This window comes from Saccopteryx leptura, chromosome 3, assembly GCF_036850995.1.
Source record: "Saccopteryx leptura isolate mSacLep1 chromosome 3, mSacLep1_pri_phased_curated, whole genome shotgun sequence".
NCBI lineage: Eukaryota > Metazoa > Chordata > Mammalia > Chiroptera > Emballonuridae > Saccopteryx > Saccopteryx leptura.
This window is the reverse complement of record NC_089505.1, coordinates 73,938,415-73,957,014: the sequence shown is the minus strand read 5'-3', so window position 1 is coordinate 73,957,014 and position 18,600 is coordinate 73,938,415. Positions and strand designations below refer to the sequence as shown.

The following is an 18,600-nucleotide window of genomic DNA, read 5'->3' as shown; positions in this document are numbered from 1 at the left end:
TTTTGTTTTGTTCTATTTCTCAAATCATATATTAGTTTCAACCATTCTTTCAAAATAAGGACCAGATAATTGTGTGCTCTTTAATTAGAAATAACTGGTCCTAGATGTTTTTTCTCTTTGGAAAATTACAACTGTCAAAGTTTAGCTGAAAGTAAAATATTATGATTTCTGAAGTGGAACCTTATGATTGTTTCTCTGGTTATACTGACATGAATCCATATCAATAAATCTAATATATTCATAGAGATATTAGATGCATCAACACTTTATTAAGATTTTTTATTTAAAACTATACTTTTCAATAGAATAAATACTTTAATTGAAAAGAAAAATGGGCCTGTTTGAGACCTCATCAAATAGGTCTCAAATATGACTGTATGTAAACAACTGGATTTTTAAAAGACACAGCCTCTTTGCTAGGACAATACAACACAATGGTAAACACTAATGTTATTGCAACCAGGCTCCCCAGCTTCAAATCCTGACTGTAGCAATATTTAAATGAGCTGTATAAGCTCCTTTAGTGAAATGCTTTTTGTCTATTAAGAAAGAATACTCTTAAATTCTATCTTATACTCCTATAAATATTAAGTACTTTAAAATAGGTAACATGTTAATAATAGAGACTATCTCCTGGCCAAGTAGCTCAGTTGGTTTGGGCATCATCCAGATGTAGATTCTGCATGGTTGCAGATTTTATATCCAGTCAGGGCACATACAAGAATCAACCTGTGGCCTGACCTGTGGTGGCACAGTGGATAAAGCGTTGACCTGGAAATGCTGAGGTCGCCGGTTCGAAACCCTGGGCTTGCCTGGTCAAGGCACATATGGGAGTTGATGTTTCCAGCTCCTCCTCTCTCCTCTCTGTCTCTCTCTCTCCCCCTCTCTCTCCTCTCTAAAAATGAATAAATAAAAAAATAAACTTTAAAAAAAAATTTTAAAAAAATCAACTTGTGAATACATGAATGGGTGGAACAACATATTGATATTTCTCTCTGTCTCTCAAATCAATAAATAAAAAACTTTTAAATTCTACTGACTAAATAAGCATTATGTTAAACATTCAGCTTGGAAATTAAAAAATATATATATATTTTAAAAATATTTAGGAAAAAGTAATGATAAGTGGTGAATTTTGAATTTATTTTCCATGATTAGCCTCCAGTCATGTATTTATGCAGAATTATTCTCATATGAATGTAAATACTGATCATAAGAGAGTGACCTTTCTGGGTTTGAAATTTGCAATGATCTTCCTATTTCAGATGCTTATCGGAATCCTAGGGAACTTCTCACTATTCTGTCATTATATGTCCCTTTACCACACTGGGTACAGGAAAAAGCCATCAGACTTTTTTTATTTATGATTTTAATTTGTGTTTACATAGATTCAAGTGTCCTACCGAATATACCTTCCCTCACCCCCTTATTTCCCCAAGCCTGCAGATTTGATTGTCATTCACCTGACTAAGCAACTCTGAACTCATTCTCTCAATGGGTTTTCCGGAGACAATAGCGGCATTGAGTCTGAAATATTTTCTCAGTGATTTTGGATGCAAACTTGTTTTCTGCATTCAGAAAGTAGCCAGAAGTGTGTGCATGGCCACCATCTGCTTCTTGAGTGTCTTCCAGGCAACCACCATCAGTCATTGGAATCTCAGTGGGTAGAGCTTAAAGCAAATGCTGCCAAATACACAAACACCTCAAATATCCTCTGCTGGATCCTGAACATAATGATAAATATTAAAGTTCCTGAGTATGTGACTGACAAATGGAACACCAAAAACATCTCAAACACTGTGAACTTTGGATATGCTCCATTAAAGTTTACTCTAATGATACACACAATCCATATAAAGTAGTCGTATCTGCCCATGATGTTTTGTGTTTGGGACTCTGACTTGGGCCAGGAAAACCATGGTTTCTATTCTGTACAGGCATAACCAGCAGGTCCAACACCTTCATGTTACCAATGTGTCTCCCAGATTGTCCCGTGAGATTAGAGCTATCCAATACATCCTTGTTCTGGTGACCATTTTTGTATATTTTTATGCCTTCTCCTCCATTATTCACATTTATATTTATATTTTTGGTAAGACCACTAGGTGGCTGATGAACACTTCTGTCTTAATCAATGCATGCTTCTCAACTGCCAGCTCCTTTGTCCTCTTGAGTCATGACCACACTGTAGTCAGTTCACCTTTGTGTGCACTGGAAGATGTACGCAGTTTCTGCATTCCTGCATCTCGTCAAAAGAATATAAACTGTGTACCTTTCACTCTCTTTAGTCATCTATTCCTGATTCTGCAAGGAATCATGAGTATAATTGTATTCGGTCTCATTGCACATAGAGTTTTGAATAACAGAGATTCTGCTGCTACAATAAATAGTAAATAATGTTTGTTTTACTACATAATAGTACTTATTATGTAAGTACTCACATGATTATTTTTTAATGATGGTTGCAGTGGAGTAGTTCAGAGTCCTGTGAACAATAAAACAGTCCTGAAATAATGTAGAGATACTGGAAAGGTCTTTGAGTGTGTAGTCTTTAATTAGAGATAGCAACTTTGTCAATATTTACTGGTCATCCCATAGAGAGGGTAGTGCCTTGAAAGGAATCTATGTGGGATGTTCCTCCAAGAAGCTCAGGGTAGAGTTTCTGTGTGTCTGTATTATATTGCAAGTGGCCTTAGTTGATGCTGGAGGAAAAATGATGTTTTAGTTATTATGGACAATGACTGCCAAGTGTGAATATGGTTTCTTACATCCTCAGAGAATGATAACTGTTCAAAATAAAAAATGTGTATGAAGAAAGATTAACAAGTTTTAAAATACTGTACATTAAATATTATACTAGTGAACTGTATGGAACAAAGAAATGTTTATTGAAAATACCTGCCTAGATAACATAGTTCCACATTCTAAATTGAGAAAAAAGTTTCTGAAGCTTTATGAAGAAAATGATATACTAAGTGTATGACAGGGTATTTGCATAAAAAGAGATTGATACACACCCTTAGTGCAAAGGAGCATAAAAATACCATTCTGCCAAAAGTAAGGAGTGATTCAATTAAATCCACTCATGTCTCAACAGATTCTCAGAATATTTAATTACCATTGAAAAGTTAACAGCACTGCTTTCCCATGGCACAGATTATGGTTTTTTTTTGTTTTCTCAAGAAATTTGTGATTTGGATTTTGATTTCTTTGTTAATTTACACATTATTTTAGTAGAATGCTGTTTACTTCCGTGTCTGTGTCCCTGCCAGATTCCTTTTTCTAAATTTTACCTAGTTTCATACCATTATGATTGGAGAAAATGCTTTACATTATTTTGGTCTATTTCTTTCTTCTTTTTGGAGAGGGACAGAGAGATGGACAGATAGTGATAACAAACAGGAAGGGAGAGAAATGAGAAGCATCAATTTTGTGTCGGGGCTTTTTGTTGTGGCTCCTTAGTTGTTCATTGATTGCTTTCTCAGATGTGCCTTGACTTGGGGATGCCAGCAGAGGGAGTGACCCCTTGCTGAAGCCAGGGGACCTTGGTGTCAAGCTGGATAACGATGAGATGAAGTTAGCGGCCTCAGGGTTTCAAACCTGGGTCCTTGGCATCCTAGTCCAATGCTCTATCCACTGCACAACCACCTGCTCAGGCAAGACACATTAGTTTTCATTGGTAACACTGGGGAACAATTTTTTTTCATTTTCTGTTGCATGAGGTTTTAGAACTTTTTCTATATATTTCTGCATCGCTGATTCCAAATCTGAAATTTGTTTTTTTGGTGCGTGTTCTAGTTTTTATACAATTTTAATTTCATTTTGTTACAGTTAATGGCATGCATTGGTTTTTAAATTGAAGTTAAAAGACAACAATTCTTGGATTGAACATAACCATAAGGCAATTAATGTTTTACAAACATCACTTTTACATAATTGTAGTTGCTTTTAAATGTAAAAAATTATTATCTGATAAAAAACACTCTCTTATTTTGTTTTAAGATTGAATCATGGCTTCTTTGAGTAGGCATAAATGTAAGAATAGTCCTGACACCTTCGGTTATATATGTGGCTGTTACACACTTCAACGTCAAAGGCGCAATATTTCATCATTTGTGACACATGCATATAATGCCTGTTTTCAAGTTCTCCTTGGCGATCAAGACAAGAATTGGGCTCCTTGTATTGTGTGTCATAATTGTGAGAAAGTGCTCCATGACTGAACAAAAAGAAAACACAAAGGGCCTGACCTGTGGTGGCACAGTGGATAAAGCGTCGACCTGGAAATGCTGAGGTCGCTGGTTCGAAACCCTGGGCTTGCCTGGTCAAGGCACATATGGGAGTTGATGCTTCCTGCTCCTCCCCCTTCTCTCTCTCTCTCTCTCTCTCTCCTCTCTCTCTCTCCTTTCTAAAAAATGAATAAAAGAAAAAAAAGAAAACACAAAGGAATGCCTTTTGGTATTCCCATGGTTTGGCGTGAACCTAAGGACCACAGTAGTATCTGTTTTATTCTGTCTGATCCATACCAAGAAAAAACAGCATATGATTGTATATCCTAATATCCCTTCAGCAATATGACCTATCCCACACTCTGAGACACTCCTGGTTCCAGTTTTGAATGGTTTTATTTCTTTTAAGGATGAAGACAGTGAACATGGTGATCAAGTGTATTTTGGTAAGATGCATGAGGAAATGGTTGTAGAATCTGAAGGATCTCCTTCTGATGCCAAGCAGTCATTAACCCCACAGCAGTTAGCCAACTCAAATTGAATGACTTAGTAAGAGATATGAGACTATCAAAGAAAGCAGCTGAGCTATTAACCTCTAGGATTCAGGAAATAATATACTTCACCGTCAGCTAAAGTATCCCATTTCAGGAAGCATGAACAAATTTTTGTGGACATTTTTTTCGAAGACAAATACTTTGTTTACTGTCATGATAGCAATAGTCTTCTCAGCCAGCTAGGTGTTACCATATATATAGTCCAACAGAATGGCAGCTATTTCTTGACAGCTCTAAATGGAGTCTAAAATATGCTCTTCTATACAACGGTAACGTTTATGCAGTGGTTCCAATTGGTTAGTCAACTCATCTGCAAGAAGATTATAATGACATTAAAAATTGTCCTCGACTTTCTGAAGTATGAGGAGCATAACTGGATCATTTGTGTGGATCTTAAAATAGTAAATTTCTTGCTAGGACAACAGAGAGGTTTCACAAAGTATCCTTGCTTTCTGTGTTTGTGGGACAGCCGAGCTCGGGAGAAACATTTGACACTGAAGGAGTGGCCGAAATATGAAGCTCTGGAAGTAGGGATGCAAAATATTGTAAACGAACCTGTAGGTAATCAAGACAGGATCATTTTTCCCCCCACTTCACATCAAACTTGGCTTAATGAAGCAGTAGATTCAGGCTTTGAATAGAGAAAGTGAATGCTTTCAACATACTATTTCTGGTTTTCTTGCCTTGTCTTTCGAGAAGATAAAAGCAGGTGTATTTGATGGACCTCAAATTCAAACCCTCATACATGATGGAGAATTTGCCAGGAAGATGAATAAAGAGGAAAAAGCAGCATGGCAGTCTTTTGTTACAAAGAACTTTCTTGGCAACAAAAAAGCAGAAAACTATGAATTTCTGGTTCAAAGGATGCTGTTGGCTTTCCGTGACATTGGATGTAACATAAGCATTAAGATTATCTTCCTGAACAGTCACCTTAATAAGTTTCCCAAAAATCTTGGAGCTGTTAGTGATGGCAGACTAATGCTGAAGCACCAAACGAGATTGTCCTCAACAAGTACAGAAATGCAAGAGCTACAAACGCAAATTTTTGCCTGAATAGAATTGAAATAATTTTGCACAAATTTTGTGATTAAAATAAGTGTTTTAATATATTCTATTTCAAAATTATAGACAAATTCTGATGGAATCATATCTTTTAGTGTATTAGTGTATTTACTGCATTATATAAATTATTGTATTTTCAAAAAGATGATGCCCATGAAGACATTATACTTCATAATGTTAAACTAAATGTTGAAAATTTTACAATAAGATGAAAACATAAATTCTTGAATTGCAAAAAAACTGTAGCTTACAGAGAAAAACTAATGTCATATTTGAGATCAGCACACTTGAATTAGGTTAAGAACAAGTGTTTCTGTGGATGCAAAAAAATTTTTGTTCCCCAGTGTAATCTGTGAATATACTTGAAATTCTCTACTTTGATGAGAAATTCTCCGTTAGGCCCTGGCCAGTGGCTCAGTGGTAGAGTGTCAGCCCAGCTTGTGGATATCCTAGGTTTGATTCTCAGCCAGGGTACACAGGAGAAACCACCATGTGCTTTCCTACCCTGCACACTTCTATCTCTATCAGTCTCTCTCTTTCTCCCTCTTTCTTTCTTTCTTTCTTTCTTTCTCTTTCTTTCTTTCTTTCTTTCTTTCTTTCTTTCTTTCTTTCTTTCTTTCTTTCTTTCTTTCTTCTTTCTTTCTTTCTTTCTCACTCTTCCTCTCCCTTTCCAAATGCCATGGCTCAATTGGTTCAATCACATAGGACCAGGGCAGTAAAAATGGCGTTCTGGAGCATCTTCCTCAGGTTTTAAAAATAGCTCAGTTGCAACCATGGTCCCAGATGGGCAGAGCATCAAGTCCAGACAGGCTTTGCCAGGTAAATTCTGGTAGGTAGGGGTCCATGCAGGAGTCTGTGTTTCTGTCTCCCCTCTCACCTGGAAAAGAAGAAAACCAAAAAGAAATCCTTGATAACCTGCACCTGAGCTCCTTTGCATTTCTGGGCCTTCACCTCACTCCAGGGGGGTTCAGATTTGAATTGGAGTGTGGCCTTGGCCTTACATTTGTAAACTACTTTGAGGAAACTGCCTTGTAGAGTTATACAGAAGAAAAAAGAGTGATATCATCCCTTTTTTATAAATGTTTATTATATGTATTTTGTTGTCTTCCCTTATGGCTAGAAATCTCAAATATTCCTCAATACACATGGAAATCCTAGGGATTGTTTCTTGACCTTTTTGAGTCTTTATAGAAATATTTTGCCTGACCTGTGGTGGCGCAGTGGATAAAACGTTGACCTGGAAATGCTGAGGTCGCCGGTTCGAAACCCTGGGCTTGCCTGGTCAAGGCACATATGGGAGTTGATGCTTCCAGCTCCTCCCCGCCTTCTCTCTCTCTGTCTCTCCTCTCTGTCTCTCCCTCTCCTCTCTAAAATGAATAAATAAAATAAAATAAAATAAATTAAAAAAAAAAAAAAAGAAATATTTCTATGTGAACAGCAACATAAAAATTACAATTAGTTCTTCCTCACTTGTATTTTGCCTGATTGGTGCATAAGTATGGGGGAGCGGTATGTGTGTAAAGTCTATGTAAGGCTGTGGGTGCTTGCCCTCAGAGTGGCAGATGACAAATAGCAGATTGTCTCACACCATTGGTAGGATCCATTGTTTGCTGTTGTTTGCCTAGGAAGTGGTTCCCCTACCACCCCTGTAAAGCCAGTAGCCACAACCAGCATCACAGCCACCTGGCCTGTGCAGGTTCACATTTGATTCAGACAGAAGGTAATGAAACAACGGAGCCAAGAACTAGTGGGCCATTACCTTTTTAATCCTAGCTCACACCCGGCGGGTGAGAAAATATACACAGTTGGAAAACACTTCCCTTTTCATTCCAGGCTCCAAAAGCCACTGACTCATCAGAGGATTCCTAAATCAAAGGTTTCTACCTCACCAGCCTAATTCACCTCTGTTCCGCATTTCCTTCTCTCTGCACAAACTGGCTTCTCCTTCAGCACTCCTCCATCTTGACTGTTTCTCCTCTGCTATGCTAATTTCAAGAACCAAGAGCACAATTAGTTCTTGATTGAGATCACTGTGATTATAACATGCTAAGCATATATATTTTAAAAATTTGAACAAAGGTATTAGTTTTTCTCATTTATTTGTAATATGATATACAGAAATCCTGTGTTGGCCCTGGCTAGCTGGCTCACTGGTAGTGCATTGGCCCAGAGTGAATGTCCTGAATTTGATTCTTGGTCAGGGAACACAGGGGAGGAGTTTGTTTCAAGCTCAACCAGTCCCCCTTCTGTATCTTTCTCTCTTCTGGTCCTGCAGCCATGGCTCTATTGGTTGGAGCAAATTAGCCCCCAGTGCTGAGAATGACCCCAGTGGCCCCCTCCTCAGGTGCTAAAAATAGAGCCCAGTTCTAATGGAGCAAAGGCTCCAGAAGGGCAGAGCATTGTGCCCCTAGTGGACTTGTGGTGTGGATCTCAGTCCTGGTGCATGTGGCAGTCTGTCTCTCTGCCTCCCCTCCTCTCACTAAAAATAAGAGAAGTTTTCTATTAAAATACATTAAAAAGTCTGTTATTACTCAAACAAAAGGAATGTGGTTATGCTGTCATTTCTACTTACGCATTTTATATACAAAGTCATCAATTATTGGTTCTTTAAAAAGTTTCATATAAAGCATTCTAAATAAATATAGAAATAAATAAAAACAGCCAGCCTGACCTGTGGTGGTGCCGTGGACAGATAATCGACCTGGAACACTGATGTTGCCCATTTGAGAGTGTGTTTGGAGGTTCTAGCAGGGGAGCTCAGCTATTCACGCACCCTTGACCTGAGAATGGTCCTCTTCTCTGTTGGGGAAGGTTGTCCTCTTCAACCAAGCCGCAGCTTCGGAGGGAGGAAGGGGACACCCGACTAGCCAGCCAGATCAGCTGAGTCAACCCTGGCAATCAATGGGGTGACAGATGTCACAGCCAGATCGACCTCACATTCTAATGTTGCCAGTTTGGAACCCCAGGCTTGTCTATTCAAGGTACATATGGCAGTTCATGCTTCGTGCTCCTCCCCCTTTCTGTCTGTCTCTCTATAATGAATAATGTCTTTTAAATAAAAAGGAAAAAAAATTCTATTTGTCTCCGCATAGAGCTTGTGCATTTAGAATTATTGCGTCATGACCTGATGTCAGCAGACATGGCAAGAATGACTTCGTTCCTAGCAACTGTCAGGGCACATCACCTGGAATTCACCACTGGCCTTGACCGCCAGGCTGCCTTGTTCTTCTTCCATTCCGAGTCCCCTTCCTCGCTGGGTTGTAAGCAGTGTACAGGTAACTATGTCCTTTCAGTCATTCCAAGTACTAATACCACAGGGTCAGGTGTATCAGAGGCACTTAATACAAGTATAATTTTAACTTAAAATTCTATTTTCTGGAATATATTAAAAAAAAAGAGAAGTGATTGTAACACACACATATATGCACAGGAAGGTTCAGAAATATTTTTATAGGAGTTTTTTTAAGGTAACTATAGATTCATGTGCAGTTGTAAAAAATAATACAGCCTGACCTGTGGTGGCACATAACCTGAATGCTGAGGTCACCGGATCAAAACCCTGGGCTAACCTGGTCAGGGCACAAATGGGAATTGATGCTTTCTGCTTGTCCCCCTTTCTCTCTCTTTCTCCTCTCTGAAACAAAAAATTATTTTATAAAGTAATACAAAGGGGATCTTTTGTACCTTTACTCAGTTTACCCCAATTGTTCCACAAGCAAAATTATAGTGCAGTATCAATAACAGGACATTGAGATAGATACTACCCAGCAATGTTGTTCAAATTTTTCTAGAGAATTGTCTTTTAAAATGAAAAGGTAGAAATACAAATATCTCACAGTAGTGTGTAGATTTAATAAACTATGGTCTGCTATAATGGCATATATTTATTCATAATGATATTGACTTATATTAACTGAGGAAGGAATTTTGGATGAATTACCAAGCCAAGAAGGTAGGTTTTAAGAGGTATGTATAATATGGGAGCAGAGACTTGGTAAAATTAAGAACCCAGGCTGTGCCTGACCCATGGTGGCGCAGTGGATAAAGTGTAGACTTGGAACACTGAGGGAGTTGGTTCAAAACCCCGGGTCAAGGCACATATGACAAGCAATCAACAAATACAGTGATACCTCGGTTCTCGAACGCCTTGACTTTCGACCAAATCGGTATTCGACCAGGAAATTCGAGAAAATTTTGTCTTGGAATCCGAACAAATATTTGGAACTCGAACGTCCGAGATTAGCCGAGTTGAGCCGAATGGCGTTCATTCGGCCGAGCGCGCCTTGCCTGCGTCATCAGTGTGAGTCACGCTTTGTCACGCTTTGTGGAGAGAGAGAATCACGTTTTTGTGGAGAGAGTCACGCTTTGTGGTGAGAGTCACGCTTTGTGGTGAGACTCACGCTTTGTGGTGAGACTCACGCTTTGTGGAGAGACTCACGCTTTGTGCACGCTTTGTACACTGAATTTAACCCTTAGACATGGGTCCAAAGAAAGCCAGAAGTGGTAATGCAGACAAAGGTAAGCGGAAAGCTGTGAGAACAACGATTGAGCTGAAAAAAGAAATCATTGCCAAATATGAACAGGGCACACGTGTTTCAGATCTGTCTGCTGAGTTTGGCATGCCAAGATCTACTATCTCAACTTTCCTTAAGAATAAAGCTGTTATAAAGGCTGCCAATGTTGCCAAAGGTGTTACATTGTTAACAAAGCAAAGGCCTCAGATAATGGAGGAAATGGAGAAGCTGCTTCTTATTTTCATTAAAGAAAAAGAGTTAGCAGGTGACAGCATCAATGAAGTCGTTATTTGTGAGAAAGCACCAGTAAATAGGCATATTTTTGGGGCTTGGAACAAATTAATCCAGTTTCCATTATTTCCTATGGGTTTCATTGTTTCGGTTCTCGAACAATTTGGTTCTCGACCGTTCTCCCGGAACGAATTATGTTCGAGAACCGAGGTATCACTGTAACTAAACTGAAGTCACCATGAGTTGATAATTCTCATTTCTCACTTCCTCTCCCTGTAAAAAGTAATAAATAAAGCATTAAACAAAAAAAAAAGAAACCCAGATTCTGTGCTCTGACTTTCAGAATGTGATTTGTAGCTCTGACAGTTACTAACCTTAAAAGTGTCTGTTCCCTACAGGTAAGATTACAATAAAATTAGCACCTACCAGGTATGACTGTCTCAATTCTTAAGAAAAGAATCTATGAAAAATACAGTAACATGTTATTACTGAAAATCAATAATATGACATATCGATTTTTTTTGCAACAGAGACAGAGAGAGACTGAGAAAAAGACACCTAGGGAGAGACAGGAGGAAGAGAGAGATGAGAAGCATCAATTCTTAGTTGTAGCTCCTTTATTGTTCATTGATTGCTTTCTCATATGTGTCTTGATTGGGTGGGAGGCCACAGCAAAGCAGAGTGACCCCTTGCTCAATCCAGTGACATTGGACTCAAGCCACCAACTTTAAGCTTCAAACCAGCTACCTCAGGGTTTTGAATCTGGATCCTCTTTCAGTCCAACACTCCACTGTGCCATCTCCTGGTCAGGTGTGCCACTACACATTGTTATGAGAGAAATTCAAACATGCTGTTCCCCCCTTTTTTTTTTAAATACATTATTAATTGACTTTAGACAGGGGAGAAAGGGGAGGAGAGGAGCGGGAAACCTCAATTGGTAGTTGCTTCTTGTACCTTGACCAGGCAATCCCAGGATTTCAAACTGGCCACCTCAGCATTCCAGGTTGATGCTTTATTGACTCCGCCACCTGAGGCCAGTCTGTGTCTCTTTTATTGCTATGCAAAAATATATGATTGTCAAACGTGCTGTCTATATAATCAATGCTAACTGAAAAGTTTCAGAGCCTCTTAAAAATAAAATTCTTTGGCACTCTCTCCTGGGAGCACACCTCTGTCCCCGTGTCTCCCTTCCACCTTAACTGCTCTTTTGCCTCTGTAAGTTGTTACCTAAAGACCATCTCTTCTACCTCTGTGACTTTCTAAGTAAACATCCTCATATTTTGAAAAAACAATTTTTATTTTATTTTTCTTTTAATTTTTAAGTATTTCTTAATTTTATATTTTACTTGTATTTTTCTGAACTGAAAACCAGAGAGGCGGATAGGCAGACTTCCACTTGCATTGTACCAGTATCAACCTGGCATGCCCACCAGGGGGCAATGCTCAGGGTATCTGGGGCATTGCTCTGTTGCAACCAAAGCCATTCTATTGCCTGAGGCAGAGGTCATGGAGACATCCTCAGCACCTGAGCCGGCTTTGCTCCAATAGACCCTTGGCTGTGGGAGGTGAAGGGGCAGATAGAGAGAAAGGAGAGGAGAAAGACTGAAGAAACAGATGGATGCTTCTCCTGTATGCCCTGGCTAGGAATCAAACTCAGGACTTCTGCATGTGAGGCTGACGCACTACTGCTGAGCCAACCGGCCAGAGGTAGTTTATTTCTTTTTTTGAATTTTTTCGAAATGAGAGGCAAGGGGGCAGAGAGACTCCCTACATGTCCAACGGGGATCCATCTGACATGCCCACAAGGGTCGATATTCTGCCATCTGGGGCAGTAGTCCCCAACCTTCGGGCCATGGACCAGTACCGATCTGTGGGCTATTTGGTACCCGTCCACAGAGAAAGGATAAATAACTAACATTATTTCCGTTTTATTTATATTTAAGTCTGAACGATGTTTTATTTTTAAAAAATGACCAGATTCCCTCTGTTACATTCGTTTAAGACTCACTCTTGGCGATTGTCTCGTAAGTTTGACAACTTTATTTAAAAATACCACAGTTTTTACGCCGGTTGCATAACTTTATTTTGGTGCATTTATCCGTCCCACCTAAAGGCCGGTCCATGAAAATATTTTCTGACATTAAACCGATCTGTGGCCCAAAAATGGTTGGGGACTACTGATCTAGGGTATTGATTCGTTGTGATCAGAGCCATTCTACTGCCTGAGTGGGAGGACATGGAGCCACTGAAGGCTCCCAAGGCAACTTTGCTCCAATGGAGCCTTGACTGCAGGAGAAAAAGAGACAGAAAGAAGAGGGGTTAGAATTGAGTTGAAAGGCTCTTCTCCTGTGTGATTGGGGATGAATTGAAGTTTTATTAATTAATTAATTTATTTTTGGTGTCAGACATAGAGAGAGACAGAGGAGGGGACAAATAGGGACAGACAGACAGGAAGGGAGAGAGATAAGAAGCATCATTCTTCATTGCACACTTTAGGTGTACATTGATTGCTTTCTCATATGTGCCAGAGGTTCCAGCAGAAAAAGTGACCTTTACTTACTCAAGCCAGTGACTGTGGATTTAAGATAGAGACCTTTCGTGGCTGAGGCCAGCCAGGTTCACATTGGTACCAAGCAGACAGTAGTGGAACTGTAGAGCCATAAAGCATTGGGCTATTATCTTACATTGCAGTGGCGGGCGAGCACACAGGCAAGGGAAAACAGGTTCTTAGAACAGCTGGCAAACAAACAGCAAAACAGCCCCTCTCAGTGGCAGGCATGCAATTTGCAATCTCCCAAACACTGCCCTGAGTCCAATTACCTGTAGTCTTACATATACATACATTATGCACATGTGGCTCTGCCATGTGCTCACACACTAATCATGCAAAGTGCAAGTGAGCAAGCCTAACAGCTGTTTTCCAAACGGTCTAGAATACAAGAAGGTACACGCAAGAGTCTCAGCCATTCTGCCTTGGCTCTCTAGAAAATTTATGGGATAGAAATGACCCTGCACTGGAACAGTAGCAAAAAGGAGACCTCGAAGAGAGGTTTAGGCAATTAGATGGGGATAAACTGCCGCTGCTCATTCCTCTTCTGGCTGCAAGTCTCATGGGAACACTTAGTCTTAGAATTTAGGAGATGCAAGCCCGTTGGGGAAAAAAGGTGAGCTAGTAGGAGAAAGAGAGTGCTCTCAGCCTTTTGTTTTTAGGGTTTGTAAAGACTGAGTTAGAAGAAGATCTCACTAGAATATTCATCAGCTTTTCTTGGTGGGTTCTTTTTTGGTCCTGTTTTCACTGAATAGTCAGTGCCAGGGTGTTATTATTCAATGCAGCTGGTCCTGGCATAGCCCAGCTGGTTTTGCTGCTTTATTTGTAATGGAGCTCAAATACAGCTGAGGTCTAGATGTTATATCTAGAGAGGTGACCTTTTGTATTTGGCTGTAAATTGCTCAGCCAGTTCAGTTATCTGTCTCAGTTTCCCCATTCTACTTCCAAAGGAATGTTAGTAGCTTCTTTGTAACCTGCCTCATCACTATGCTGTAAAGAGGTTTATTACAAAGGTATTTGAAGGTAATTGATGTCAAGTGTGCAATGGGACAATTAATATTTTTTAAAAATTTTAAATTCATTTTAGAGAGTGTGGAAGGGAAACAATTCACTGGCGGTTTCTTGTTTATGTCCCATGCAGGATGGAACCCACAACCTTGGCATATCAGATGACGTCCTAACAACCTGAAGAACCAGGGCCCACATTCTAATGCTTAATTAGTGCACACACAACCATGAAAGACCATGAAATAGGGGTAGTCCTGACCCTAGAAAAAAACCATTGCTGTACTGTAAAGGTCAGGTAAAATACTTCTCCCGCACCTTCTTGATTTAGTTCCACCTTTCAGCGTTACTGCGCATGCCTGGCCTCAACAGACACCACCCTCTGTCGCTCCCTCCCCGGGACACCCCGCCCATACACTGCTTTTATCTGCTTTCGTAATGTCCTGGTGCGCATGCGCAGTCTAATCGGGCCACGCCTCCAGGACGTTTCCTCTTTCCTCCGAGCGCCATTTTCTGCTGACCGGGAACTAGCTGGGAAGGTCATAGTAGGAAGTGTGAGTTCTCGTTTTTTTTACGTTAAATTTTCGTTTCACAGCCCCCTTTCTTTATACACAGTCTGGATGTCGTCGTGTTCCCTCAGACGGTCCTATCCTCCGTGGAAATTCAGGCGTCCCCGCGAGAGTCCGGCGCTTTCCTTGGGGGTGGGGGGTTAAAATGGCTCCCAGGCTGCTCCCTGCGCTCGGCTCTTCCCTTCGTTAGGTAACCGCGTCTTCTCCGTCGTTTTTACTTTTAAAACCGAAAGTGAGGTCTCCGTTCGTCAGTAGCCAATAGTGTTCTGAAGGAGTTTGTGTTATGTTCTTTTACGGGTACAAACTCACTCGTAAAGTTCTGGCCGCGGGATATACCACAGATTCACGTGCCGAGTGTTCTTCCCAGGCGTACGTAGAACTGATTGTGAGCTGCGGGATGTGTTAATTAACTTGATTGTGCTAGTATTTCCATCTATGTGTATTTCAAAGGATCTCATAGATTCCTTCAGTGTACATTATTTTTATTTGACAATAATGTCTCAGTAAAGCCCCAACGGATAACTCAGACGGTCGGTGTGCTTGGCTTGCCGCCTCTGGGTGTTTAAATTCTGCTTCACATTGGATTGCTCGCGCATTTTGCGAATACATTTTTTTTGTGCCTCCCTCTTTTCCACCCGTGCCCCCCCCCCCCCCCGTTTGAAGTCTCATTGTGATATTTGTGGTAAGTGAAGCAGCAGCCTACAAGAATGAACACTTCAGTGACAATTATAAGGGAGGTTAGGACAGAGGTGGCTGGTCCTCCTGAACCTGTCCCAACACCCGAAGTTATTTTGAGGGTTAATGAAAGAGGGGTGAGCTGCATTGCCCTTCTGTGCCAGAGTTGCTGAATCCCTGGAATGGGGAGAGACTGGTTGTTGAGGGCTACATCACCATTGGGAAAAAAGTATGTTAAAGCAGTGGTCCCCAACCCCCGGGCCGCGGACCCGTACCGGTCCGTGGGCCATTTGGTACTGGTCCACAGAGAAAGAATAAATAACTTACATTATTTCCGCTTTATTTATATTTAAGTCTGAACAATGTTTTATTTTTAAAAAATGACCAGATTCCCTCTTTTACATCTGTCTAAGACTCACTCTTGATGCTTGTCTCGTAAGTTCAACAATTATATTTTAAAATACCAGTTCTTACGCCGGTTGCATAATTTTATTTTGTGCATTTATCCGTCCCACCCTAAAGGCCGGTCCGTGAAATTATTTTCTGACATTAAACCGGTTCGTGGCCCAAAAAAGTTTGGGGACCACTGTGTTAAAGCACAGGCTCCCGCCCAGGTAGTAGGAAGGCCAAGGTAGCATCCTCCCCGCAGAAGAACAACATTCCCTCTTGTGTCAGGCAGGGAGGGAGATGAATTGAGAAGAGGTGAGAAAGAGGATAGGGAGGTGTGCTCCTTTCTTGGAGTTCTGCTGTCCAGACTGATAATGTAGACACTATTCCTGTTCCAATAAGGGGAGAGAGATGGGTAGTTGCTTGTTGGGTGCAGTGAAAATGAGGGCAAACACTGGAGGAGGAGGTGATTTAAGAAAAAAGGGAGAGGGAGGGATAAGAGAAATTAAAAGAATTGGCTTGTAAGGTAGGAAAGAAGGGAAACCGGACTGATTGGAGTAAACAGCTGTTTGTGTCAGGAGGGACCTGGTGTCTATTTGTTGAGACAAAAGTGGTTGGAGTTCATAGAGTGACAGTGATGTTGCATGTTGTTTTGGCAGAGGCCTCCTGGAGTGTTCCTGATGCTTTGGTGAAGCATAAGTGAGCTTGAGTTACCCTGAGCTCACCGTGCACTTTAAGGATTTTTATTATAGTTTTAGCATACATTTAGTTATTATGAATCATTTTCAAAGATTTTACTTATTTATATTTAGGGAGAGAGAGACAACGCAGGGTAGAGCACGCAGCATCAACTCCCATATATGCCTTAAACCGGCAAGCCCGGGGTTTCAAACCAGATACCTCAGTGTTCTAGGTCGATGCTTTATCCACGGTGCATGAGAGGTCAGGTATCATTCTTCTTAATCTTTACATTTTATTTAGCTGTGCCTAACTAAGTTTTTATCAACTAAGCATACATCATTCACTCTTTATGTAGTCTACTTTAGCTTAGTGTGAATGTGCAGTGGTTTCTTTTTCCATCTTCTTGTGTGTGTGTGTGTATGTGTGTGTTGTAAAATGAATGTCAGGTAACTGTATTTTATAATGCTTACACAGTTAATAGTTTTTCAGTTGTAAGCCACAGAAGACCTTTCACATATGCTTCACAAAGGAAGATATATTTTGGTCTGACCAGGCTGTGCTGCAGTGGATGGATCATTGATCTGGGGCTGTAAACTCAGGTTTGAAACACTGAGATTGCTAGCTTGAGTGCAGGGTCAGGGTCACCGTCTTGAGTGTGGGGTCATAGACATGACCCCAATCCAATGTCTGTGGCTTGAGCCCAAAGTCGCTGGCTTGAGCAGGGGATCACTGATTCAGCTGGTACCCCCTGGTCCAGACATATATGAGAATGTTATCAATGAAGAAATAACGTGCTTTAGCTATGAGTTTATTCTTCTCATCTCTCTTCTCTCCTTTTTGTGTATTTAAAAAGAGTGTTTTTGTTTTACCATCCTTTAGAAATCTTAGAAGAGCTAAGGTTATATTTTTCCCACACATGCCGTGGTTGGAGTGCATGGCAGGTGTTCCTGCTGATAACTGAACTTGTATTGTTTGCAGTCCAGATTGTTAGGACATAACTGCCATGGACATTCTTGGACTTGTCTTCTGTTTTAGCAATGCACTTTTGATGTGTGTGTGTGGGGGGGAGGGTGTTGCATGGGAAAAAATACATAGTTTAGACATTTACCTCAGCATGAGAGTGCTGTATCTTATTGTGTTTATTAGTTCAGCTTGAATAGATATCAAAATTTTTCCATAGTACTTTTACCTTTTACATTTTCTCCAGCTACATTTGCCCTGTTTATAATCTTTGCAAAACTTACCACATTGAAAAATTTTCTCATACATATTTTATTAATTTATATTTTTTATTTACTGATTTTGGAGAGAGAACACAGGAGAGAGAGAAAGAAACATCGTTCTATTCCTGTGTGTGCTCAAGCCTAGACAGTGACATTCTGCTCAAGATAGCAATCTTGGTCACAAGTCAGGGACCATGGGCTTTAAATCATCAATATTTAAGCTCAAGCCAGCAATCATAGGATCATTTTGATGATCTTATGCACAGACTTCTCCCCCCATAAACCTGGCAAAGTCATGCTTAAACCTGTGACCTGAGAATTTTGAACTGGGTCCTCAGCATCCCACGTTGAAGCTCTCTCCTCTTCACCCCACCTTCTTCAGTCATCTGAGTGATTTATCACTTTTTTCTTCATTATTTTTCTACATTATTTATCTTTATTTTTTCAGGATTTGTAGAGGCCTATAAAATACCGCCTCATTTAATATGTAATGTATTGAAATATATAAGTGTAATTTCTTCTTCACATTATAGGATCTTCTACTCAGATGAATGCATAGATTACAATGAACAATTGCACACTACAGACTGGGGCAAAAGTAGGTTTACAGTTGTTAATACATGTAAAACAGAGTTTATTCTTGTATGTTTCTTTCTGATTGCTGAGAACAGCGTGATAAGGGGTGTGCTTAAAGCAGAGGTCCCCAAACTTTTTACACAGGGGGCCAGTTCACTGTCCCTCAGACCGTTGGAGGGCCGGACTATAAAAAAACTATGAACAAATCCCTGTGCACACTACACATATCTTATTTTAAAGTAAAAAAACAAAATGGGAATGAATACAATATTTAAAATAGAGAACAAGTAAATTTAAATCAACAAACAAACTGACCAGTATTTCAATGGGAACTATGCTCCTCTCA

At 40.2% G+C, this 18,600-nt stretch overlaps 1 protein-coding gene and 1 pseudogene across 2 annotated transcripts in view; both read left to right on the top strand.

Moving 5' to 3' along the window:
• Nucleotides 1-1,193: 1,193 nt before the first annotated feature.
• On the top strand, nucleotides 1,194-14,902 carry LOC136398214 (vomeronasal type-1 receptor 3-like; annotated as a pseudogene).
• Nucleotides 14,610-18,600, top strand: part of LOC136399229 (zinc finger protein 432-like) — a 60,560-nt gene continuing 56,569 nt past the window's right edge. For both annotated transcript variants that reach the window (XM_066374223.1, XM_066374222.1), the window contains exon 1: nucleotides 14,610-14,697. The gene's annotated coding sequence lies outside the window, so the exon portion shown is untranslated. The remainder of the gene's footprint in view (nucleotides 14,698-18,600) is intronic.